Source organism: Mesoplodon bidens, assembly GCF_964165515.1.
Source record: "Mesoplodon bidens genome assembly, chromosome: 3".
Classification (NCBI taxonomy): Eukaryota; Metazoa; Chordata; class Mammalia; order Artiodactyla; family Ziphiidae; genus Mesoplodon; species Mesoplodon bidens.
In genome coordinates this window covers 100,989,557-101,006,252 of record NC_138178.1, presented here as the reverse complement: position 1 = coordinate 101,006,252, position 16,696 = coordinate 100,989,557, and the positions used below count along the sequence as shown (strand labels likewise).

At 39.6% G+C, this 16,696-nt stretch overlaps 1 protein-coding gene across 4 annotated transcripts in view; it reads left to right on the top strand.

The window, feature by feature from the left end:
* The window catches only part of FMN1 (formin 1), a gene marked incomplete at its 5' end in the record, with an annotated part of 410,703 nt that overhangs the window by 106,285 nt on the left and 287,722 nt on the right, over positions 1-16,696 (top strand). The gene's annotated exons all lie outside the window — the stretch shown is intronic.

Below are 16,696 nucleotides of genomic sequence, written 5' to 3'. Positions count from 1 at the left end.
TAATGCTTTTGAGCCACAGGAACCTTGTGCAGAGTGAACGTACAGATACCATATCAGTTACTCTTTCACTTCTGTTAGACAAAGCTTTATTTAATGCATGGCCAATTTCAAAGCAATCTGACTCCCTGGAAACCTTCCCAGGAGCTTTGCTTGAATATATTTAAGTAGAATGGGAATCTAGATATTTTTACTCTTTAAGTGAAGGGTTCATGTGAAATCTAAAAAAAAAAAAGAATGAGAGGAGGATATATCTTAATTGTATATGTGTGTCTCTATGTATCTCTGATGAAACCTCTTTGTCTTCTTCCTGATATTTGAAGATTATGTAACACGGACTTAGATTTTGCTGGTTGTCTTAGGTATGTGTGTATATTACCAGTCTGTATGGTTATACAGAAATACTTCTTTCAGTTCCTATTGGTTGATGACATAAGTGGATCAAAGTTTGGGTGGTTTAGTAATACACAGGTTTTTTTGTAAGATGATAAAATTACAGTCAGTGATTGAGAACACAGATGAATCTCAGTTCTACAGCCTGATTGCTTTAGCCTCCATTTACACAATTGCAAACTTCTGACTACCCCAAGACATCAACTACTTCATGACATTTTTTTCTGACCTGCTTGAATTACAGAAAGAAAGCTATTACAGCCTTGGTGAAAATGTACATAGCGTTGGATTCTTCTTCTCTACATTTGATTTTTCCAAAATCGGATTGCTTATGACTGCAATATTGTACCACCTACCAAGTTGTCTTTCCTATGATCTGGCACAGTTTGAACAGTGAAAAGTCCTGAAGTTCGCTTTAATGAAAAACCGGAATGCTATAAGTTCTTATTCCTAGTTTATATTGGGGTGGCCATCTTCTTTGTGACGATGAGCATTTGCTGAGTAGAGAAGGAAGTGGCATAAACAGCTTTTCAATCTACTTCAAGCCATATTTGGGGGCATTTATACTCTACAGAGATTCCTTAGTCTTTGCTTCTGTCCCCTTCCATTTCCAGAAGCTCAGAGGAGTGCTATCATTACACTCAAAGTCAGTAGCTCTTCCAGTCTCTCTTTTTTTTTTGTAATGAAATGCGTGTTCTCCAAGCTGTCTAAGGTCTCGGATGAGATGGGGAAAAAAGGAGGGAGGAATTGATGAATAGTGACAGTTCTCTTGGGTTCGTTCTGATGGCACAATGACAGCTTGCAACAGAGAGAAGGCTGGCTGTTGTCTGGAGAAGGCACCTAGGTCCCCAGCCAGTTCCCATGGGTGGCAGTACTGTGTCTTACTTACCGTGCTCCCAGCCAGGTCTGGTGCTCATTGTCTTGAGAGTCTTGTAGCGCTAATCACTCTGCTGATACACTCTGGAGGTTATCAAAGAAGATACTCCATGCCTGTAGGAAACTTCTTTTTACCCCATTACTCAGCCAACATATGGTTGTCTTGCCATTTACTGCTAATCTTTAGGAAGTTAACATTTTCCTTGTGATTTTCTTGAGCTCTGTTGTTGAGAAATCTGGAGTCTTATATAAGCATTTGGTTTGTAGCTTAACATATTTTAATCTGGAGTCTTATAAGCATTTGGTTTATAACTTAACATATTTTGTGGTATTTCCATTGGTTTCCCTGCCCTTAGGGAAGGAGATTAAAATTGCCACTCTGTAGGGAGCACAGAGACAGAAAAATTCGTTCCAAAATATTTCAAGGTGTTTGAAGTCTTATGCTTTTACATCGTCAGTGCTCTTAATTTTTCCTGGCATGTATAATTCATTAAATTAGTGAAAGGGGAGAGCATGACTATTTATATTTCAAGTGTGCTGTTGGAGTTCTGTGCTGTTGACATCGAAGCCCAGTCCTTGGCAGGGCTGGCAAAGAGATGGTGATTTTCATCATGAGTCTCTCACTGTCCTTGTGTTGCCCTCGGCTGCTTTGGATGTGCCACTGCTTGTGTTTCCCTCTATTCAGAGTTTATCATTCGATGATCTTTTTCTGAGGGCCTAGGAGATCACCTAATACTGTAAACTCACTTTTGTTCAAGGATAAAAAAGAAAGAGCTGACCTAAGGGAAGCTGTCCCTTTAAACTATGGCTTCTGGAGTCCTCTTTGCCATGTGAGGGTAGCTGACCACTGTTGCTGGTGCCCACTGCCTAGGATGCACACTCCTGCCACTGCCAAAGTCATCAGCATCATCTATAGCTGCTGACGCTGCAACTAACTCTCTTGGCAGCTAAAGCCTTCGGCTTCCACTAGAGCCTCTGATGCCATTCTGATGATAGTGTGTCCACCACTAAGGGCACTTCCACTGCCATTCTGTGAGCTCTTGGAGCCTTGGTGATGTGCCAGTTGAGAGGCACTAGGGCTCACTAGAGCTGTCACTCAAGGGACTTGCACAGGTGCTGGAGTTGACTTCTACCATGCAGGGAGGGTCCCCTGTGTTCATTCACACTGTACTTGAATTGCTCTGCTCAAATGAGAAAGAATTACTTTCTCCCAAGTCCTGTGCTGTGCTTTCATACATTATTATCAATGCAATTCTGCTTTGTGTTTGGGATGCCTCACAGCTATTACGAGTGAAAAGAGCATTTCCCTGTATTCCTTGGAATTGGGCTGGGGACAATCTGAGTGACAGACTCCTTGTTCTCAGAATTGTCTTTCCTCCTCTAGGTATAGGAGCTTGCTCTCGAAACAAGCTTGGGGGATAGTCTTGCTTTTCTAGGAAGAATCTTTTAGTGGGCTCCTTGCGTCCTTTTTTTTTTTTCTTTTTTTTGCGGTACGCGGGCCTCTCACTGTTGTGGCCTCTCCCGTTGCGGAGCACAGGCTCTGGACGCCCAGGCTCAGTGGCCATGGCTCACGGGCCCAGCCGCTCCGCGGCATGTGGGATCTTCCCGGACCGGGACACGAACCCGTGTCCCCTGCATCGGCAGGCGGGCTCTCAACCACTGCACCACCAGGGAAGCCCCTCCTTGCGTCCTTAAATGGTTAATCAACTCAGCTGAGTCCCTGCCACTTTCTTGTGCTGCAGACCAGAAACATCTGAATGGAGTAAACTTGATTACCTTGTGAAGCCCGGGGCCAAGTAAAACCCAATCACAGCCAAGGGAAAAGGTGTGCTATGAAACAATACAAGGGAATCTAAAAGAAAAATGTAAATGTCTGCCTTTAAATTTAATGCTGCAAAAGCAATTTATCTCATGAGAAACAGAGAACCAGTGATCTGTTTGTCCTCTAACATGCTGTCTTGTACGTGGTCAGGTTATATAAGGGTTAGTAACATGCCCAAAGTCTTTTAAAAAAAAAAGGACTGGAAATTATAAAGATCTAGGTATCATAGAATAATCATAGAGGTAACATGGGGTTAAACTTTTATCTCAAACTTGAATAAAAGAATTTTCTAAACCATATTAGGTCACTTTTTTCTTTTTGCTTTGTGAAGAATAAATGCACTTAGCCATATTTATTTTTTCTTTGGATAATTATACTATTACCATATCAGCCAGGGTCCTGTCAGGGATCAGGTGAAGATGATTTGTTTGAGAGTTTGTCCACAAAGGTGTGGACAGGGTTTGGGGAAAGCAGTGAGAGATGAAGGAGCTCTCTGGGGCTAGTAATCACGGGAGGTGTTTGCAGCCCTAGACCTGAAGGGGCAGGGCCAGGAGAAGCTACTGGAAAACCCAGAATGTCAGAGGGAGGCCGAGTGGTGTGGAGAGGGCTGCCAGACGGGAGCGATGGCCTTCAGTGGAGGGATGCATCCAATCCACGGTGACCTGGCGGCCGGAGGGAATTGTGGGCATAAATGCCCTGACTTCCTTCTCCTGCTCTCTGGTCTCCTGCCATCTCTGCCCTTCACCAAATCCAAAGAGAAGTCAGAGGACCGGAATCCACTTTAGGCCACACAACAGAGCCAAGAAAAGGACCCAGAAAGGGGGAGAGTGGATCTAGGAGGCAAGTAGAAGATACTCAGCACAGTTTCACCTGGAGTCAGTTGGCGGTGTAAGAAGGTTCTAAAGCCCGTCAGTCTGTGCGAAGAATTGGCACCTGACCACACAGGCGTCTGATACAAGGGCACAAAGAAAAACTCCTGCTTTGTATCCCGTGGGAGGGTTATGTTTTCTACTGCAGTCAGTTCATAGAAAATATAATGGCTATCCTCGAGAGCCTTGCTCTTTGCACACCTACTTCACCTTGGTGTAAAGGCTTTGTTTACTGATCTCAGAAAATCTTCCAGATGCTTTCAACGTTTCCCAATATTACAAAATAAAATAAATTTGGAAATATCCAGAAATATCACAGAGCAAAACAAACTCTCTATAATGTGTTTCATAGAGAGATCATTGCCACCATTTTTTTTTTAAAGAACTTTTTTAAAAATTAGTTAATTAATTAATTAATTTATTTTTTGCGGTATGTTGGCCTCTCACTGTTGTGGCCTCTCCCGCTGCGGAGCACAGGCTCCGGACACGTAGGCTCAACGGCCATGGCTCACGGGCCCAGCCGCTCCGCGGCATGTGGGCTCCTCCCAGACCGGGGCACGAACCCATGTCCCCTGCATCGGCAGGCGGACTCTCAACCACTGTGCCACCAGGGAAGCCCCCATTGCCACCATTTTGAATTATGATAGGCCTATGTGAATTTAATACTTAAAATTAAAAAAAAAATTTTTTTTTAATTAACTAATTTATTTTTGGCTGTGTTGGGTCTTCGTTGCTGGGCGTGGGCTTTCTCTAGTTGCAGCAAGCGGGGGCTACTCTTCATTGGGTGTGTGGGCTTCTCATTGGCGGTGACTTCTCTCGTTGCGGAGCACGGGCTCTAGGCGTGCGGGCTCAGTAGTTGTGGCTCATGGGCTCTAGAGCGCAAGCTCAGTAGTTGTAGTCGCTCCGTGGCATGGGGATCTTCCCGGACCAGGGCTCGAACCCGTGTCCCCTGCATTGGCAGGTGGGTTCTTAACCAGTGTGCCAACAGGGAAGTCCCATACTTAAGATTTTTATCACACTGTACAGACTGCTTTTTACACTTGAAAATGTGACTATCTTTGATTTTTACTACATTTGAACAATAATTATATTTATAGATTTCATTTTTTTCAAGTTATTATGTATAATCATGAAAATAACAATACTATAAATATTTTTGTTCATAGGTGTTTTCCTTTAATTAGAACACATTCCTTGTGGAATTGCTATATATAAGTATATATGCCTTTTTCAGGTTTTTGGTGCATATTAATTGCCAAACTTAATTTTTTATCTAAAGTTATTCAGTATGAAATCAGTACTTTTAAAACACTGAAAATGTTTTTCCCTCTTATCATTTGCTTTTTATTTTACTTGTGTTTTCTGGTATAGAAGTTTTAAATATTTATGTAGTCAAATCTACCCTCATTTTATTGTATAACTTTTCTTTTGGCTTAAGAGGACCTCCCCTACTCAAAGATCAGCTCTATGTTTAAATTTCTTAAGTGATTTCTTTCCACCTCTTCCTTCCTTGTCTTGTTTTCCATTTCATGTTGAAAACTTACTTCGGTGCCTAGCCCGAGGTAGAGAGCTAAGACAGCTTCTGTTTTTCTAAGTAGCTAATTGTACAGCAGGCTTCTGGAGTAATTATTCCTCTCCATGATAAGTTTAGGACTGTCTTGGGCTTTCTGTTCCCTTTTTGTGTTTTGTACCAGTATCTTAATGATTGCAGCATTATAATACATCTCAGAATCTGTTCAAGTTCTCAAGCATACTTTTAAAAATATGTTTTTAGCTTTTCTCTTATTTATTCTTCCAGAAAGCCTTAGCCTCCTTGGTCAAGTTTCAGAAGGATTGCTTTGGGACTTTTATTGGAATTGCATTAATTTAGAAATTAATGTGAAGGTGGGAATGAGAATTGAGATCTTTAAAATGCTTAGTATTTCTACGCAGGAACATATCTTATAAAACTATTCAAGTTTTCTTTTTTCACTTAATAAACTAGATACACAGATGTATGGATATAGATATATATCTTGTATTTTTTCTAAATGTACTCCCAGGCATATTCTTTTTTTAAAAAATACATGATATGAAATTGTATCTTGTGATTTATTTTTCCTAAAAGTCAAATGCATTCCTTAGAATCTAGTGACTCATGCATGCTAGATACTCTGTAGATTTCCCTCCTGAGGTCAGGGCTAGACTGAGTGAAGGGCACATTTGGACCAACTGATCTCAGGGGTCCGTCCCTCAGTTTTACTCTGGTTAGTGATTCTTAGTGTTCTCAGGCTCCTTAAAAAACCTAATGATGATAGAAAGCTGTGGAAGAAGACCCTGCAGTTAATTTTGCATCTACAGTATTTCAGACCCTCCCCCCACCCCATAATCATTTGTGGACACATCCCCCCATCTCCTGCCACTTCCTCAGGTGTAGATGAAGAACCTTTGCTGCAAACGCTCAACCTAGAGCTGGGCTTCCTTTCCTCTTCGTCTCCTATTTTGTGTTACGACGAATGGCCTGAAACATCTCCTTATTTATTAGGATGTTTAAAAAATATACCATCATGATTTGTGCCTCAGCATCCTGAGAGGAGATGAAGCTAATGTTTGTGAGATTAAAATGGCACCATTTGGGAAGCTGGCAGTGACTTAATTACCCATGGGGTAAAGAAAGAAAAAGAAAAAAGGGCAAAGAAGGAAAGCTCTCATGTTTTCCAAAACAAAAATGAACTTTCAGCATGCATCTGGAAAAGCCCTTCTCACCACTGGCTGCACATCAGAGCTGGACTAGGGGCTGGCACATGGGCCACCCTACTTAGGGCGAGCGCTGCGGCTTTGGTAGTAAAGAGAACCTAGGTTGAGGCATCATGGTTACTGTGAGCAGGCAAGCTGTCACTGTGTGTGGCATCTCTTGGGGATAACTCACACCGCCTCGAAACTTGGAGTGGCTCAGGGACATCCCTAGTTAGAGTATTTTAGGTAACCCATCCCTCAACTTAATAAAGATCCGCCTACTTTCTGGTTTGTGTCTAATTTAGGTTCCCTTGGTAAAAGTGATAGAGCTGTGTGCCACCCTCCCTGGTGAGTGAGACATTCTTGCCTCACCAGCCAGGGAGAGCTATAAATATCTTGGCATATTTTATTGGCCTACAGTACCTTTAAAAAACCTATTCATTCACAGCTAACAGGCTGCATTAGCCATGAATGGACTTGCCTTTAATGTCATATGTCTAGACAGATTATCCTAAGTGTCTTCTTTCACAGTCTAGGCTATAGGTTTAGTCATTGTATATTTCACAGGACTTTGTGGTATGTTACCACCACTTGCATGGAGTTATGATGATGGCCCAGAAATTGGAAGCTGTACAGATTAAAGACCAGGAAAACCTTGCGTCTTATAGCTGTAGAAAGAGGTCGTACTGGGAAACCAGAGGCGACACGAGTGTGTCAGGCTTCTACTTACTGTATATCTGGGAGCTGTGAGGAGGGAGATTGACTTCCCCAACACCAATGGGAACTAAGGCTTGATATTACGCAGAGGGAATCCCAAAGTATGGACCAGTGACTCAGGAATCATATGCTGTATTCCAGGAAGTATTAGTAAAGATCTTTAGCTCAGAGGAAAAGAGATTGAAAGAGAGATGAAAAATTCTATATTTTAAGAGATTAAAATATAGAATCTGAAATTTTAGAATATTAAAAATTTAGAGCTGCAGACATCTGAGAAATCATGTAATTCATCCTATTAGTTTTACAAATGAGAGCCAAAGAGGTTATGACTTGCTGAAAGATACACGTAATTAATAAGAGAGCTGAAATGACAGTTGGAAGTCATTGGGGGGGGCATTGGAGGGTGATGGATTTTTGTTTGTTTGTTTGTTTTCTGCCAATATCCTGACAGTTAAAGCTCCAGCAAGGAAAGCACACGGGAACAGGAGCATTTAAGAATTATGCTGCTTATTATAAAACAAAGAATTATGAGACCGCACTGAGTCCATCTGAATAATAAAGGAGAGCATGTGAGTACCATACCAGCTCACCAGACACATCCACAGAAATTGTCTGGGTCATTTCATGCTGCTTTTTGACTCATAAAAATAGAAAAGGGGAATTTTAATGGTATCTTTAATGCTTTTGAGGCTCACTTAAGCAATGTAACGCAAATAAAAATGCTTCTGGTTTGTGGATTCTTGCGAAGTTCAGGTGGGGCTCTTTGCTGGGCCCAGTTTGTGTGCTGAAGGGCAGGGTGCATATGTATTTGATTTTAGGAGATACATGAACAAATATTTTTATTTTAACGGTTGTGTATTTCAGTACTTTTATTGTTTTAGAGAAAATGAGTACTAAAATCCACTTTGAAGCTTCTTTTGGGGAGATGAGGCTGAAATTTGATATGCCATATCCTATGCCACATTTTCACAGATACCTCCTTTCAGTATTTTTCTTCCTCAGAATTTCTATCCAGGTGGCCCCATTTTTCTTCTCTCCCTCAAATCTTCATCTGTCGCCAGCTGCCCGGTGCTTGTTCTCTGGATCCTCCACCAAGCAGCCACTCTACAGTTCCAGCCTCAGCACCCTCCCCTCCTGCCCTGCCACACCTTTTCACTTGCAGCCCATTGAATTCCTTCCACTGATCTACCTTTACTGTGCTGGACCTGCCCACTGGCTCAGCAAAGAAAGGGCACTCACTCCTTCAGATCCCTCCGCCAGAGACGGCAGCTGGGACATTGTAAATGCTTTTCTCTTTGGTAGAAAGAACAAATGACCGTATTTCTGAGAAATAACTAAAGGCGAAGTTTCAATAGCTAAACTCTTGAGCATTCCTCCCCAGATGAAGGATGAGAACATAAGATGGGAAAGGTAGAAGACTGTCTCAGAGAGAAAGGAAAATTGAACTAGGGAAATCTTAGGGACATGCTTAACTTTGGGATTTCCTTTACTTTGGGTTTCATGGGTTTGAGCATCAAATAGACTTGAGTTTAAAGTTTGGCTCTGCCGTGTACTAGCTGTGACCTGAGTTGATATCCCTCTTTATAAAAAAGGACAATGATGATAATTTAAAATAATTATTGTAAAGATAAAATGAGATCATATATGAAGTTCGATGGCATCACAATTAGCTTTTTATCTTATTTTATTATTATTATTATTATTTTTTTTTTTTTTGCGGTACGCGGGCCTCTCACTGTTGTGGCCTCTCCCGTTGCGGAGCACAGGCTCCGGACGCGCAGGCTCAGTGGCCATGGCTCATGGGCCCAGCCGCTCCGCGGCATGTGGGATCTTCCCGGACCGGGGCACAAACCCATGTCCCCTGCATCGGCAGGCAGACTCTCAACCACTGTGCCACCAGGGAAGCCCTTATTTTATTATTTTTAAAATTTATTTATCTTTTGACTGCACCAAGCAGCTTGTGGGATCTTAGTTCCCCAACCAGGGACTGAACCTGGGCCCACAGCAGTGAAAACATGGAGTCCTAACCACTGGACCACCAGGGAATTCCCACAATTGGCTTTTTTTTTTTTAATTCTTATATTTATTTATTTATTTATTTTTGGCTATGTGGGGTCTTTGTTGCTGCACGTGGCCTTTCTTTAGTTGTGGCAAGCAGGGGCAACTCTTCGTTGCGGTGCACGGGCTTCTCATTGCGGAGCATGGGCTCTAGGCATGTGGGCTTAATAGTTGTGGCTCGCAGGCTCAGTAGTTGTGGCGCACAGGCTGAATTGCTCCACAGCATGTGGAATCTTCCTGGACCAGGGATCGAACCCATGTCCCCTGCATTGGCAGGCAGATTCTTAACCACTGTGCCACCAGGGAAGCCCCCCACAATTGGCTTTTTAAAAAACAGTTTATATTGAAGTATAACATACATGTGGAAAATTGCTCATATTATAAGGGTTGATGAAAAAATTAATCACTCAATCTAAGAAGGAAATGGAAAATTTTATTTGAGCCAAATTGAGGCTTATAACCCAGGAACAGACTCTCAGAAAGCTCTGAGAACTGTTTTGCCCGTTTGAGGTAAAAGTACAGTTATGTATGTTTTTGAGACATAGGGCTGTACGTTAAATGATGTATTACTGACAGTTTACACAATCCAGATCTATGTGTACCAAGCGAGTAGTGGGTCATGAGTCATCGTGACCTCCTACAAGATGAAGAAGGAAGGGTGTTTTCAGAGGAGTAATCTTGTCGATGCTAGGAGAAGGTTGCTTTTTATGGTTGAGCAGGTGTTTCTGTAGATGGGAAGTTTTGGTCAATGCATGATGCAGATACACAGTGCACAGTAGAGGGGAGAGAGGAGGCCAGAGCTCAAAGAAAAAATTTTATGTGTAAATTTTCCTTAACTTGCCTTAGAATACAAATTTTTATTTCATCACAGATGTATAGCTCTATGAATTATAACAAAGTGAACGTACTCTTGTAACCACTATGCAAATCAAGAAATAGTATTGGGTTGGCCAAAAAGTTCCTTCGGGTTTTTCCATAACATGTTACAGAAAAACCTGAACGAACTTTTTGGTCAACCCAGTACCTTGCCTACACCCTGGAAGCCCCTGTCTTGCCCCCTTCCTATCACCACAATTACCGTTTTCCTCCAAAGAAACCATAGTTCTGACTTCTAACACTATAGATTAGTTTCAGTGCCTTTGAACTTAACATGAATGGATTCATTTCGTGTCTGGCTGCTTTCCTTCAACATTATGCTTGTGAGAACCAAACACGTTATTGCATGTACCTGTAATCCGTTTGTTTTCATTGCTCTGTACTACTCCATTGTATGACTTTATCACAGTGTATTTATCCACCCTAAGGACATCCGTGTTGTCCTCAGTTTTGGGCTATTATGAGTATGCTGCTGTTCACTTTCTTGTACGCGTGTTTTGGTACACAAAGGAACACATTTCTCCTTGGTATATACTTGGGAGTGGAATTGCCGATCATAGGGTGTGTCTGTATTCAGTGTCAGTAGATGATACCAAACACTCTTCCAAAGTGATGGTATCAATTTATACTGCCATCACCAAAACATCACAGTTCTGGTTGCACCACATCTTTGCCAACATTTGGTTTGATTGGTCTTTCTAATTCGAGCCAATCTGTTGTTAATTGGTGTTTCCCCAGTCAAGCACTTTTTTTATATGTTTATTGGCCATTGGATATCCTCTTTTGTGAAGTGCATGTTCAGATCACTTGTCCATTTTTTAAGAAGTAGACTATCTTTTATTATTTTGTAGAGAAGTTCTTTTTATATGCTGGATATGAGCCCTTTGGTTAATTGTGTTGGAAATATTTTCTCTTACTCTGTGGGTTGGCTTTTCACTCTCTTAATGGTGCCTTTTGATGAACAGAAATTCTCATTTTTACTATAATCATTCTTGTCCTATGGCTAGGGCATTTTGAGCCTTATTAAAATAATCCTTTCCTAACTCAGTCATGAAAATATTCCCTTAAATTATCTTAAGAAGGAATTAGTGCTCTTTATTTGTCATTTAGACCTGCAATATACTGGGCATTGATTTTTGTGTATGAGTTGAGGTGGGGATCAAGTTTGTTTTTCCTATATATTAAAATTATCTGGAATTATTAACTAAAAAACCTACCTTCTTCCCCTGGACTCTTTCTTCTGTTCCAGTATTCTCTACGTTTATCTAACATTGTAACACTGTCTTTTTTTTTTTTTTTTTTTTTTGGTAACACTGTCTTAATGACACAACTATAATAAGTCATGATCTACTAGTGTGTCCTTTTACCTTGGTTATTCTCAGCTGTTTGCATTTCCATATGCGTTTGGGAGTTACTTTATCAATTTTTACGTTATTGTTTTGATTGCATCAACATCTTTACAATGAGTTTTTAATTCCACAAACATAATATGTATCTTTCCCTAAATACTTATTTGAATATAGTCTTTTCTGATTTCTGTTTAGTTTTCTTTGTGAAGGTTTTAGCTTCCCTTAAATTTAAATTTATTCCCGTATTCTAAAATTTTGATGCAGTTGTGCACATGTTTTTTAAAATTCCATTTTCTGACTTTTTTGTTAGATAGAATCTCTCTTCAATAAAAGAGTAAATATAAGTTATTGAACTGTTTCCTGATCTACGAACCTTTTAATCACTTAGAATCTTTCAGTGTTGCAAACAATACTTTAATGAAATTATTATACATCTATTTTGTGCCTACCTGTGAGTACTTTGATAAGATAGAAGCAGAATTGTGTGTTAGAGTTCCTACTCATTTTTTTTTGAGTTGCTACTCATTTTAACCACTGGTAGATACTACACAGTTGCCCTCTCAAAATACTGAACCCACTAAATATACTCAACTAACACAAGAATGTCCATTACTCACACTTCACCAACACTCATTTAGTTTATGCCAATCTAAGGTTAAAAATTGCATATTACTGTTTTTAATTTGTATTTCTCAATAGTAGCATAGTTGGACATCTTTTCATTTTGTCTTCTTTTGTAACTTGTTTTCTTGTATTCTTTCCCCTTTTGTAAATTGGGTCATTAATCTCTATTCTTATTGATTTGAAAGCAGGTTTTCGTATATTAAGGCACTTAGTCCTTTGTTGTATATATCGCAATCCTAGTCTTTAGCTTGCCATGTCTTTTACCTTTTGCCTTCATTCATTATATGGAAATTTTATGTTTTATGTAGTTATATCTTTTCTGGAGTTGTTATTGTTGTTGGTCTGAAGGAAGCCTTCCCTAACCTAAAGTTGAACAATATGTATCTTTTAACTAATATGCATATATGTTTAGATTTTTATTCAGTCTAGAATTTGTTTCTGTGTGTGGCATACATAAGGATGTGTTGTTAAGGGTGGCACTGTGCTGTAGGGAGCTTAGGTTATGGAATCTGATGTCATGGAGTCAAATTTTAGGCTTCAGCAGTTACTGAAGCAAGTTAATTACTTTTTACTGGGCAAGATGATTCCTATTTATTTGTGCTTAGGTTCCTTATTGTTGTAAAAAATTGTTTTTGGTGGTCAATGAAATAATGCATTTAGGGACCTTAGCACAGTGCCCGGCTCATTGTGGAGCCAAAATAATGTAAGCTACTGTTAGTTTTGTCTTTCCCAGATTGATAACTATTTGCCCCAACATTTAATAAATAGTTGGTTCTTGCTTGGCAGATATGGAGTGCTAACTCTCACATATATAAATCCCTTTCTATATGCTGATTTATTTCTAGATCCTTTAATATTTTTTGTTTATGTTTATCTAGACCTTGTGCCAATTTTGTGTCTTTGAAGTTGATATAGTTTTAAAGTTATTTAAATATCTGGCATTTCAAATTACCTCAATTCTTTTTTTCCTTCTAAATTTTGTTTGGGTAGTTGTAGACATAGACTCTTATGTATGAACTTGAAAGTCAGTTTCTCAAGATCTATGAAATGATGAGGTTGGAATTTCCATTGGGATTATATTAAATCATAGATCAATATGAGAGGCCTGGTAATACTGAGTCTTCCTATCCAGGAACATAATTTATCTATCTGGCTATTCAGAATTTCGTTTATGTTCTTCAGTAAAGCTCTACAGTTTTCTTATAGCTCATGCCATTTAAGTTAATTTTTGCAAACTTAATTAAAAATAGGATTCATCTGTCATGTTTTAAAATGGTTTTGTTGGTATAACAAAGGGATTTCCATGTTTCTAATTCTGATTTTATACTCATGTTAGTTCTAGTTTTTTCAGTTGAGAGCCTTGGAATTTTTGTAGACAAATCATGACAGCTTGTGTTTTTTATTGTAAAATGTACATAAAGTAAAATTTATCATCTTAACCATGAAAAGTTTTTATCATTTTACTCATTGAAAACATTTATTAACACTTTTTATATGTAGCACATAATGGTTTACATAATAGGTGAATAGATGTTAGCCTATTTTTTTTTTTTTTTTTTTTTTGCGGTACGCGGGCCTCTCACTGCTGTGGCCTCCCCCGCCGCAGAGCACAGGCTCTGGACGCGCAGGCTCAGCGGCCATGGCTCACGGGCCCAGCCGCTCCGCGGCATGTGGGATCTTCCCAGACCGGGGCACAAACCCATGTCCCCTGAATCGGCAGGCAGACTCCCAACCACTGCGCCACCAGGGAAGCCCGGTGTTAGCCATTTTTAAGTAGAGTTCAGTAGTGTTAAGTATATTCATGTTTGTGTGACAGATTTTCAGAACTCTTTTGTCTTGCACAACCGAAACTATACTCATTAAACAACTCTTCATTTCTCCTCTCTTCCCAAACTCTGGCAACCACTATTCTATTTTTTATTTCTATGAATCTGACTACTCTGTGTACCTCATGTAAGTGGAACCCTACAGTATTTGTGTGACTGGCTTATTTCACTTAGCGTAATGTCCCCAAGATTCATCCATGTTGTAACATGTATCAGAGTTTCTTTCCTTTTTAAGGCTGAATAATATTCCACTCTATGGTCTGTACCACATTTTGTTCATCCATCCGTCAACAGACACTTGGGTTGCTTCCACTTTTGAGCTATTGTGAATAATGCTGCTATCACCATGGATGTACAGATATTTCCTTGGGACCCTGCTTTGAATTCCTTTGGGTGTATACCCAGATGTGGGATTGCTGGATCATATGGCAATGTTATCTTTATTTTTTGAGGAGTCTCCATATTGTTCTTCATAGCTGCTGAATGTATAGTGATACATTCCCACTACAGTGAGAAAGTTCCAATTTCTCCACCATGTCAACACTTGTTATTTTCTGAGTTTTTATTTGTTTAATATAAGCCACGCTAATCAGTGTGGTGTCTCATTGGGTTTTGATTTGCATTTCTCTAATTATTAGTGATGTGTGTCTTTTCAGGTGCCTTTTGGCCACTGGTGTATCTTCTATGGAAAAATATCTATTCAAATCCTTTGCCCATTTTTAATCAGGTTTTTAACACTAGAAAATAAAACACAAATCGTTACCCATCTTTTTTTAGTAGACCTTTCCTACTGCCTAGGGCCTCCAAAACAAAGCTAGAAAAGTGGTGATTAGTAGAGATCCTTGTGCTATTCCTGATTTTATAGGCTTCCTTCTAATGTTTTCCAGTTAAAAATTATGTTGGTCACCTAAATAGACATTTCTCCACAGAAGATATACAGACTGCCAACAAACACATGAAAGGATGCTCAACATCTTTACTCATCAGAGAAATGCAAATCAAAACTACAATGAGATATCATCTCACACCAGTCAGAATGGCCATCATCAAAAAATCTAGAAACAATAAATGCTGGAGAGGGTGTGGAAAAAAGGGAACACTCTTGCACTGCTGGTGGGAATGTGAATTGGTACAGCCACTATGGAGAACGGTATGGAGGTTCCTTAAAAAACTACAAATAGAACTACCATATGACCCAGCAATCCCACTACTGGGCATATACCCTGAGAAAACCATAATTCAAAAAGAGACATGTACCAAAATGTTCATAGCAGCCCTATTTACAATAGCCCGGAGATGGAAACAACCTAAGTGTCCATCATCGGATGAATGGGTAAAGAAGATGTGGCACATATATACAATGGAATATTACTCAGCCATAAAAAGAAACGAAATTGAGCTATTTGTAATGAGGTGGATGGACCTAGAGTCTGTCATACAGAGTGAAGTAAGTCAGAAAGAGAAAGAGAAATACTGTATGCTGACACATATATATGGAATTTAAGAAAAAAAAATGTCATGAAGAACATAGGGGTAAGACAGGAATAAAGACACAGACCTACTAGAGAATGGACTTGAGGATATGGGGAGGGGGAAGGGTAAGCTGTGACAAAGTGAAAGAGCGGCATGGACATATATACACTACCAAACGTAAGGTAGATAGCTAGTGGGAAGCAGCCGCATAGCACAGGGAGATCAACTCGGTGCTTTGTGACCGCCTGGAGGGGTGGGATAGGGAGGGTGGGAGGGAGACGCAAAAGGGAGGGGATATGGGAACATATGTATATGTATAACTGATTAAATTTGTTATAAAGCAAAAAAATAAAAATAAAATAAAATCTATTTAAGGACCGATAAAAAAAAAAATTATGTTGGTCAGAGATTTTTTTTTGGTCAATTATCTTTATCAAGTTAAGGAACATTCTTTATATATCTGGGCTTCTAAGTGTTGATATCACAAAAATTAGTTTGAGTTTACTGTATGAGGGGTATATTTACTGAAATGACTGTGTGATTCATGTGATTTTCTTTAATCTGATTATCCAGTAATTGCATTTTAGATTCATTAGTGTGCAACCATCTCTGCATTATTTCATCATGATGAAATGCTGAATTTGATTTGCTGATTTTCTGGTCATTTTTAATAAGGAAAGATCTTAGCCAAATATAATGAATTTTGTGAATTCAAGATAAGGGAAACTATGGGGACATTTTAATAGCAAGGTATACAGTGACTCCACAGTGGAGCACTGGATTTGTTAAAATGGAAACAACAACCAAATGGTTTTTAGGTCTGCCCCCTGTGTTCTCTGATGTTATTTTTTTCCTCAGCGTTAAGATTTCTTCTTCAGTGTAGCACCAATCAAGATAAGTGGAAATGAACCTTGAAAAACAGTTGCTATTGTTTGTTGAGTTACATGGCATAGTGAGGGCGACTCCTAGGGGATTTCCCTTGACTTAGTTAGAACACATATTCATTCTATCTTGTGTTGTAATCTTAGAAGTTGCAGGTAAATGGTGGTGACATCAGAGTTACTGTTGCTTCTAGATCATACCTACCTCTTATTTAGTAAC